General features: G+C 45.6%; 1 protein-coding gene across 10 annotated transcripts in view; it reads right to left on the reverse strand.

The window, feature by feature from the left end:
- Lrrc7 (leucine rich repeat containing 7) overlaps positions 1-10,612 on the reverse strand; it is a 432,681-nt gene that overhangs the window by 408,775 nt on the left and 13,294 nt on the right. The gene's annotated exons all lie outside the window — the stretch shown is intronic.

The raw sequence follows: 10,612 nt of genomic DNA on the forward strand, positions 1-10,612 counted from the left end.
AGTGTCAACCTGACACACCATGGTGGAGGGAGCCTCAGTTGGGGAATTGCCTCCATTGGACTGGCTGTGGCCATGTCTGTGGGGCATTTTCTTGATTGTTGAGTGATGTGGGAGGGCCCAGCCCACTGTGGGCGGTGCCACCCCTTGGCAGGTGGGCCTGTGTTGTACAAGAAAGCAGCCTGAGCAGGGACCAGGGGAGCAAGCCAGTAAGCAGCGTTCCTCCATGGCCTGTGCTCCAGGTACTGCCTCCAGGTTCCTGCCCCGAGTTCCTACCTTAGGCTCCCTGATAAATTGTGACCTGGGAGATGTAAGCCAAATAAACATCTTCCTTCACAAGTTGGTATTGGCCAGGGTATTTTGTCATAGCAATGAAGAAACAAACTAGAACAGAAATTGGTGCCATGAGTGGGGTATAGCTGTGGCAGACTTGACCTTGGTGTTTTTGGGAGGATTGTGAAAGGCTTTGGAACTCTGGGCTGGAAAAGTCATTGAGTGCCTAGAGTTTGTTGCTGTAGAGCTTGGAACAGTTATGCTGAAAGAGTTGTGTATGACAGAGGCCCAGCTTGTGAAGCTTCAAAGGGAAGTGGAGACTATCAGCGCAGTTGGTGTGATATTTTGAATTGAGAATCTGTGGGTTCTGGTTGGCTGGGGCTGAAGAAACAGCTGTGATTAAGAAGAGGCCAGAACCACTGAAGTGAAACCTTTATTTTGCTGGGACAATGGATGCTGGTTATCAGGAGCTGAAAAATCAGCTGTAAGTAACAAGAGACCAGCATCTCTGTGGCAAAATCTTCTGGGAAGTATTTACTCAGGGTCAGCACACAGAAGCTGTGGTCCAGAGGGGGCCCAAGACTCCATCTCAAGCTGGAAGCAGGACTTGGTAATGTGTAAGAGTCTCCTGCATGGTTCTGGTGTTGAAATCATGACGAGGTCACAGAGAGCAGCTGAAGCTTGGCACCCTGAGAGGCCAGAAAAGGCCATTGGTGAAAGTGCATCTTAAGTTTCAGTGGAGATCTCAGTTTTTTGGAGATACCAGGACCATGGGGTGACCACTAAGGGCAGCAACATGTGTGGAATGGAGCTGGCCTGGGTCTGTGAAATGAACAGTGTGAGCTGTGGACAGTGGAGTTAGAGAAATGGAGCTGCCCAAATCCTTTGGAGCCCAGAAGATTGTGAATGAATTCCAGATGTCCAGCCTTGGGCCACTTTGATAAACTTAGGTTTTGCTTAGGTGTGCCAAATTCTTCCCTTTTGAAATAAGTCAGTACTTGTTTTGGATTTTACAGGAACCCACAGTTAAGAGATTTTTTAAAAGAGATTATGGACTTTCAAGTGTTTGAATTTTTTAAGGACTGTGGGACTTTTAAGGTTGTACTATCTTATGTTGTAATATTGTTAACAGCATATCTTGGGGACAAGAAATGGAAAGCTTGTAGTTTATTAGTGATGTGTTTGTGTGTCAAGTTGACAAGGGGTCAATTGTACTGGGTAGCTTTAGTGTCAACTTGACACACCCAGGTAAAGGGAACCTCAATTGGAGAATTTCCTCCATCGAACTGGCTGTGGGCTATGCCTGTGGGGTATTTTCTTGATTGTTGAGCGATGTGGGAGGGTCCAGCCCATGGTGGGTGGTGCCACCCCTGGGGCACTTGGGCCTGTGTTGCATAAGAAAGTATGGGGAGACTGCGCTGGGCTCCCGGGCGTGGGGTGCGCTCACTCCCTGTGGATCCGCAGACTGCTCTGGGAAGCTGCGGTTCCAGGAGCGGCGGCGGGCGTGCAGGCTTTTCCCGCCGGCTGCTTCGGGTCCCGCATCTCTGGTGTTGGCGACAGCTGGTGGCTGCCGCAACTTCTCTGGTGCTGAGAGCTTACTCTGCTACTGGAGCACTGTCCAGCCGGAATCCCGTCTCTATTCCACCCGTGTACTCTTCCTCAGGATGCGAGGCTCCTGGCCACTGAGCCATGCAGGGAAGGGGCACGTAGATGGCGAAAGCTAGTATGTCCGTGGGTCGGTAACGGAGAGTGCTGCCCTCCGGGGGGATCAGGTCGCTGGTACACAAGACTCAAGGCTCGGCTCAGTCTGTGCTTTCAGCTTTATTTTTTTCTGGGACCCAATCTCTGGGACCCAGTCTCTGACCCAATTTCCCACTATTAAGAGAAGGCTAGGATATTTTATACCATGGGGGTAGTGGTAAAAGCTTTGGCTGTTAGATGCTTTGTGAGGCATTCTATTTACATGTGGAAGTGGATTTCTGCCACACTGCTAGACTGCTGGCTGCCTGGAAAAATCACACAGGAAGGCATGGTCTGCTTAGAGCCAGAGGCCATGTTTATGTCAGGGCATTTGTGGCAGCCACTTCAAAGGGAGAGACAGGAAAGATGCCAAGAAGACATCTTGCTATGAAAGGAGCCTGCAGCACATAACCCAAGCTGCATGAGCTGTCCGGTGTGAAGGGACTTCCACTTTGCATAACAGAGGTCTCCAACAAGAAAGCAGGATGAGTAGGGGCCAGGGAGCAAGCCAGTAAGCAGCTTTCCTCCATGGCCTGTGCTCCAGCTCCTGCCTCCAGGTTCTTGTCCTGAGTTCCTACCTTGGGCTCCCAGATGAATTGTGACCTGAGAGATGTAACTCAAATAAACCCTTTCCTCCCCAAATTGGTATTGGTCAGAGTATTTTGTCACAGCAATGGAGAAGCAAACTAGAACAGCAAACATGGTTAAGAGTTTGACTACAGGTGGTAAAATTTGAAAATGACAAAGGCTTAGGTTTAAAGAATTTTGTAGCAAAGCTGCAGGAAAGATTGTTCCATGCTGAAGGAGTCCTGGAAACAGTGTTTAGCAGAAAAATGGTTGATAACACAGTGTCAAGGTGGTTACTGCTGAGCACAGAGCTCCACATGGTTGCTGTCTTCTGCAGTACTGGCCAGAAACAGACAGCAGAAAGGATGGATGCACTTCATGATCAGTTCCATGTCACTTGACAGCATGTGCTGCACCAAATGCTACAAGTGAAGAGGAGCTAGTTTATATGTTGTGTGCAGGGACCCACAAGCAGAGAGGCAACATCATTGGCTCCTGGGACACCGAGCCTAATGGCTCCAAAAGTCCCACAAATTTTTGATTTTTAAATCAAGAAGAAAGCGTTTGTCTGTGTGCTGTATTTCAGATGCCCAGACCGGCACAAAATAAAACACAAAGCCTGGTTTTTGGATATCTGTTATAAAATGTTACATGATAACTTAAAAGCTATTAATGCAAAGAATTTTTGGATTTTTTTAATATGTTGTGGATATGTCATCAATTCAAGCAAGTAATATTATCAAAATGGACCCTCTCCTTTGGTCCATGTGATAGCCCAGGAAGTACCATTTTGGAAACACTGAACCCAAATAACCTCTGTGTACTAACCGGAAAGTAAATTAAGCTCAATGCTTCTAAAATCACCTGCTCTCATTAAACAGCAAGGTTTAATTTAATAAAATCAGAATGTTCTAATAAGGTTAGACTGAATTTCTTGTTTTATAGATTTTTAATTCACAGAACACTTATGTATCCTAGACTTGAAAACAGCCTTGTGCTGACTGGAATTCTGGATGTTGAAGAATCCATCAGGAAATACCAAGAGACCTGGAAATCATAAACACGTGTCTAAAATGGCATCACCTTAACGACTGGTCTTTTCCTTTCATGTGGGAGAAGAGACAATAATGGACATATGAATTTTAAAGATGAAGATGTCTTCTGTTACTGATAAATTCATTAATTCAATGTATAGGTATTTGTCAAGGATCATCATTTGTCCAGTCCTGGGCTCCATGCTGGTGAAACCCACAGGAAATCCATCCCTTCTGCAGGGCCCATTAACAGCACATCATTCTGTAAGTAGTGTTTCTGCTTAGGGTTGGGGCCAGATTATTCACTTCAGGAAGCTGACATATTTGACACATACTGGTTTCTTCATTGATAAATTTGTTTTCTAAAGCATGTTTTAAGTTTCTTACATGCAGCACCTGACTTGACAATTCAGCGAGGAAGCTCTTTGAAGCCTGGTATTTTTTAACAGTTATTTTAAACCACTAGTACAATTTAGGAAAGATTCTGAACAGAATACAAATCACTTGACTTTGAGCTATAGCTGCAGCAGATAAAAGTTCAGGAATCCAGAGAATGACAGAGACATATCCATTGGGAACACAGGACAAGTGATGGGCTCCAAGCTGTAGAGGAGAAGTCCCCTGGACCGTCTCAATTCCTGGAGGGAGGAAGTAGGTTTCAGCTGCTCGGCCTGAGTCGCAGGAGTGGTGGTACTCAGGAAGCAATAATCACTACTGAGTTTCCTAGACTTCTCAGTGCTTACCCCTTCTCTTTCTCTCTATGCTTGGTTAGAGTAGCCAGATGTGTTACTAAGACTCTGCGATATTTCTCCTTCGGGGACTTGCTTTGCTATTCCAGGAAGCAACCTCCCAGAGGCGGATATTTTCACAGCTTCTGACTTCCTGTCCAGTGCCATAGGGGGAAGGATGCAAAGGTGTCCTGTTAATTTGGGTTTCTCCTAGGCCAACAGAAGTGTACGCACTCTCAGGTATAATACACAGCTAATTACAGATGTCAGAAAAGGTAGCCAGGCACAAGAGGTGTGTCTTCTCCAGGACTGTTGAAGGCCGTCCTTTGGCACCAAATGGTCACTGTTCTCTTGACTCACAGTAGCTGTGATTATCTGAACAAAACTGCCACAACGTTGGATCCCGTTTCCTCCTGGAAAGGAATAGAAGCTCAGGGCACTTCTCCCCTCCCTGAGGATCTATGGACAGTCGGTGGTTGCCCAAGAGAGATTTTTCTTCAGCTGTGTGATCCCTTTTGTAACTAACTCACTCACTGGTTCGCCTCTCTATAGACTTGAGAAAGTACTTTCTGTTTGATGTTGGTGCTTCATCTGGATGAATAGAGGTTTTTCATTTTTCCAGGAAAAGTCACACAACACAATGTCACGTTACTGTGTGCTGGACTTACAAAGTTATAGACTAATTACACAGTATTTACTGTGTGTCAGGAATTCTCTAAAGGCTTTACACGCATGAAGTCATTTAATTCTTAGTTCCAGTGAGGAAATTGGCACAGAAAGACTGAGTAGCTTGACCGAGTCACACAGTCAACCATGAGTGATGCAGACGCCTCAGCTCAGCTCAGCTCAGCGTTTTAATTACTCCCAGTGGCTTGCCCTGCCCCAGTCAAGTGCAGGCTCTGCACACCCTAATCTCCAGCCAAATCAGGTTTAAAAGGGATCAGAGCTTTAAAAGTAAAGGAGGATTTGTGAAGAATTTGTGAAGTGCTGTCTTAGAAGTTATCACTGTAGTGAATGTCTGTCTCACTAGGCTGTGGGGCAATATGCTCCATCTCATCAAGCTTGGGGAGAGAGGCTTCCAGGGCACCCCTCAGAAAGCCTAGTGGAAGAAAGCAGTTGGAATCAGAAGACTGGCACTTGGCCATCGGTCAGTGCATGCCCAGCATTTCTAAGCAAGGAAGGCATGACTCCCCGCCCACCAGAAGTAGACCACATCAGGAAGTAAACTCAAGTGGGACCATCTTTCCCTGTGTCATGCAGATGAACCCCATAGGCAAGAGCTCAGAGGCAAATGCTGAAACAAAGTACTACCCAACTAGTTGCAAGGACCTTCAGAAGAGAGACACATCTGCAGAGGTTAGATGAGAAGGTTTGCCAAGGAAGAAGTTCTAAGAAAACACATGACATGAGCTTGCAGTATTCACTGTGAATCGCTACTCCACTCCTGGGGAGAAAAGTCCTTATCAAAGTAAGAGCTTCCTGGACTCCTCAGAGAGTCTCTTTAGCTTCCTTTTCAATCTGAGCCAGAAAGTCAGAGAGCAAGTGACACGTGACAGTGCTGGGAGACAACATGGACCACACATTCTCTTGTCTGGGCCAGACAAACACTTGGGTTTGCGGGGGATGGGGGGGGGGTGTCTTTAATTTGAATGAAGACCAGAGTGTTGGTTAACAATTTGGACTGAGATAGTCTAATAGTCAAACCTATGTTTCATAAATCGGGGGGGTGTCTTTAATTTGAATGAAGACCAGAGTGTTAACAATTTGGACTGAGATAGTCTAATAGTCAAACCTATGTTTCATAAATTAAAGCTAGAGGGCTCTTTCCTATGGGTGGTTACCAGGGCAGGTAGAAATTATCCTCCCTTTAAACTCCTTTAAGGGGAGATGAAAATATAGTTGCTTCTCCATTCTGTCGGAAAATGTGGTTGTCCAATGTCCCAATGATGCTTAGCATGGAGGTATAATACAATGACCTGTCATGTTGAAGGGCAGGAAAGGACGCTCAGAATTCTGTTCTGTTTGCAAGATCTTCTGGGTAAGCAGAAATTATACAAGGAGGCCCAGATGGGACTTTCTGGTTAGGGAAGACTTTTTTTCTTCATTTAGTTGATTGAAGCTTTGAGTAAGTCTGCTTGTTGGGACACGATTCAGAAGACATTCTAGATCATATACTTTAGTAGGGTGTCCCCTTTGGTCAGGACAGGTTGACATCAGTGTAAGAAAGCACTGGCTAAAAGTGAGTTAAGCTGGAATAGTTTAGTTGGAGTCCTGGTACTTTGGGCAATTGTGAGTTTTCTGTTTGCCTCCCTCATTTTCTGGGACAGATGTCCTGGGTAACAAGGTCCAGGTCCATCATGGCAGATTGAACCACAGCATCTTCTACCAGAGCTGTGGGCAGTCACAAGCATGTCTGGAACACTACAGGCAGGGGCAGGGGTGGGCTTGCTATTCACACCTCATATGTTGTGAGGAGCCCTTTTTCCCAAAACTTCCTGAATATGGAAGGTGATATTTGATTGTTGAGTTTTGAAGGTGTAAAGCTCAGCCATGCTCTTCTGTCAGGACTACATGGGGACACCTGGCTTTGCTGTCTGGCCTCAGTCGATGGTGGCAGGCTACATGGACTGAAGCCATGTGTGAGTTTTGGGGAAGATCACTGTAGCCATGCCAGTAAGCCATGTCCTCCAATGCTAGTTTTGTTTTGCTTTTCGCCCCCAGGAATAGATATAAAACAGACACAGGATATATCGTGGTAACTGAAGTAATGTGTGGTGGGTCTTTGGAAGGGGCAGTCAGCTTTAGCAAGCAGACTGGAGGATTCTGACTTTGGGGAAGATTGTAACTCATGGCAGGTTTGCCTCAGAGCAGGCAGGGCTGTTAGAGCATCAGTGCTCTGCCCCTGTTAGTGGAGCTAGGCTGGCCACTGAGCTCTTTGGAACATTTCATTCTGTCAAGGCAGTCTGTGACTTTCTAGGTCAAAAACCTAATACTCAGTTTAGATTTCAAAGATTAGTGAATTAACACACAAATGAAAAATGACAGCCAGCTCTTATGATAAAGAACATCTGCCCTGTCCCAGGTACAAAGATGACAAATAAATTATTGAAAGTATTGCACACCCCAAGGCTTACAAGAGAAATACAAAAGCCTGTATTTGATGCATTCGACCTTTAAGAAAGACTTCAAGAAAGACTGTGTTCCAGGGGACGTGCAGGGGCGAAGTGAGGCAGGCTTCAGTTTTATTCTTGAAACAGAAGCAGCAGAAGAATAAAGAAAAAACCCTCTTTACTTTGGAGGGAAAGAGAGAGTTCCTTAAGAGAACATTTGCATTTCGTGGGATAAATTAGACAGCTATGAAATAAAGAAGAGCTTGAAGCTCGGGAAAAACAGACATTAAAAACATAGATGGGCCTGGATCTGACTAATCTAAGACAGAAATGTAGGATAGCAGAAGACATAGCACTTAGAGAAATCAGAGCAAGACCTGAGCCAGAATTCCAAAGAGCAGACAGACACGAATGTCCTAGAGGGACCATGCGGAAAATATGGCAGTGTGGCCACGGTAAAGTCTGCACTGACAACGGCAACCAGGGGAACTGCAGTTTGAAAAGCACGAGAATCCAGGAGATCTGGACAGATTTAAGAGGAAGGAGGCCAAAAAGCCAAGAAAAACTTCAAAGCATTCTTAGGTGAGTTTCAAAATGTTAAAATCATTATCCAGTGGGGTCAGGTATTGCCTTGCCTAAGGGAGCACTCAAGAAATTTATGGAATTGGGCAAGTTCCAATCACACAAGATTCAGCACCAGAGGCGTCCCACAGGAAGAGGAAGGCAGAGCAGTGAGAGGTCCTGGATTCCATCATTCATGGGAACTTCCAGTTAGATGGCATTATCCAACCCTCAAAGGTGGCAAGATTTTAAGGGAAGATTTGGAAGACTCAGAATTTGAGGATTCAGTATCGTTCATTTGGGAGACTTCATGGGCTCAGATTTGGGGAAAAAGGCTACAAAATATTTTGGAGTCCTAAAGTAATGAACAATTATAGTAAAATGTAAGTAAGCAGTACTAGATTCATGCTGTTTAAGAAAGGAGGAAGTTAACCAGGGGAGTCATTTAAACTAAATTTAGTTGAGAGCTCTAGAAAGGTGGTGACCAGGTCGAAGAAACAGAAAGATCCTTTTAAAGATTAATGTGGCAGATACTCATCTATATTCATTCTGGATGTTTCTATGAGGGTGTTTTGAATATGACTAACTTGTAAATCAGTGGCCTTTGTGTGAAACAGAGTGCCCTTATAATATGGGTCAGTATAGTCAGCTGAAGGCATTAGCAGGAAAGATTGAGATCTGCCTAAGAAAAAGGAATCCCATTAGCAGGAGCCTCGGAACTTGAATTGCAACACTGGCTCTTCCCTGGTCTCAAGCCTGCCAGATCACCGTGCCTGGCAGCTTCCGCAATGCAGTGAGCCAATTCCTGAAAATAAACCTCTCTTTATACATGCGTATCCTGTTGGTTCTCATTCCTTTTAGAATCCTAAGTGTTAGATAAGCAATACATCTTTTTAGTGCAAATGTGCCCTAAATATTACATGGGGATGACATATTAAAAACATTGCCTACTTAAAACTCTTGAATTTTGTATGACAAGCCCACCTTAAAAGAAGTGTAACATTCAGAAGTGATGAAATATTACTTGCTTCTTTGATTTCTGTGAAAATATGCAACAGAATGAGTTTCCTGTATTGAGTAAGTTTCTTGAAAGAGTGCCCACTACTCCTTTCCAGGTCCCCAGGGACACACGGTCTGAAATGCATAGGGACAGCAGCCTGAGGTCAGGGTCACGCCAAGGTTGGTTGCCACCCCCCCCCATCATATGCTGGTTAGAGTCAGTTGTCGACTTGACACATCTGGGGTGAGGAATTTCCTCCATCAACTTGGCCTGGGGGCTTGTCATTAGGGCATTTTCTTATTTTTAAATTGATACAGGATGGTCCAGGCCACGGTGGGCGGTGCCCTCCCTAGGCAGGCAGGCGGGGCTGTGTAAGAGTGGTGGGTGGGGAAGCCAGTGGGGCAAGCCAGCCAGCAGCGTTCCTCCATGGTCTCTGCATCAGTTTCTGCTTCTACGTTCCTGCCTTGAGTTCCTGACCTGCTCTTCCTCAATGATGCACTGTGAGTTGTAAGCCAAACAAAATCTTTCCTTCCCAAGCTTGTTTTGGCCAGTGCTTTATCACAGCAACAGAAAGCAAACTAGAACAAAAGTTGGTACCAGGACTGTGACGGTACCAATACACAGGTATTGCTGTGACAGACCTAACCATGTTGTTTTGGGGAGGACTGAGGAAGCATTTTGAACTTTGGGCTAGGTATGGTGTTGAGTACTTAGCAATCTGTTATGGGAGCTCAGAGGACAGGAAAGTTGAGAGAGCTGTAGACTATGGGGACATGGCTTGTGAAGTTTCAAAGGGAAGCAAAGACTCTGTCAGGGCTACTACTATGTTATTTTGAATTAGAAATATGTGATTTCTGGTCAGCTGCGGCTGAAGAATCAGCCGTGATTAACACTGTGATGAACACACTGAGGTAAAAACCTTTGCTTTACTGGGGCAGTTGATGCAGGTCAGCTGGGCCAGAAGAATCAACTGTGATTAACAAGAGGCCAGAACACTGAAGTAAAATCTTTGCTTTACTGGGGCAGTTGATGGAGGTTAGCTGGGGCTGAAAAATCAGAAGTGAATAATAAGACGGCATCACTGAGGTGAAATCTGGGAAGCATTTCCTCAGGGTCGGCGCACAGAAGCTGTGGGTCAGAGGGGCCAAGGCTGTGTCTCAAGCTGGAAGCAGGACTTGGCAATGTGTATGAGTCTCCCATGTGGTTCTGGTTTTGAAGGCATGAAAGAGTCACGGAAAACAGTTAAAGCCTGGCACTGTCGGAGGCCAGGGGAGGCCACTGGTGAAGATGTGTTCTCAGTTGCAGTGGAAACTCCAGGTCTGAAGGGTTCCTGGAGAGAATCTGAGGCTTGGCACTGTTTGAGGTCAGGAAAGATTGTTACTGGAGGAAATGCAGCTTCAGTTGGAGACCCCCATTATATTAGAAATACCGGAACCACGGAACGACCACCAAGGGTGCTGGGAGATGGAGGGTGGGGCTGCCTGAGCCTCGGAGGCCTCTGTCAAGGCCTTCCTGGTCCTGGTCTCCCCGTTGCCATTCCTTTTTCTACAAATTCTTGTAGTTTTACTACATTTTTCCACAACCTGAATTACCTATGAATGC

This window comes from Nannospalax galili, unplaced genomic scaffold (assembly GCF_000622305.1).
Source record: "Nannospalax galili isolate Female #2095 unplaced genomic scaffold, S.galili_v1.0 scaffold442, whole genome shotgun sequence".
Classification (NCBI taxonomy): domain Eukaryota; kingdom Metazoa; phylum Chordata; class Mammalia; order Rodentia; family Spalacidae; genus Nannospalax; species Nannospalax galili.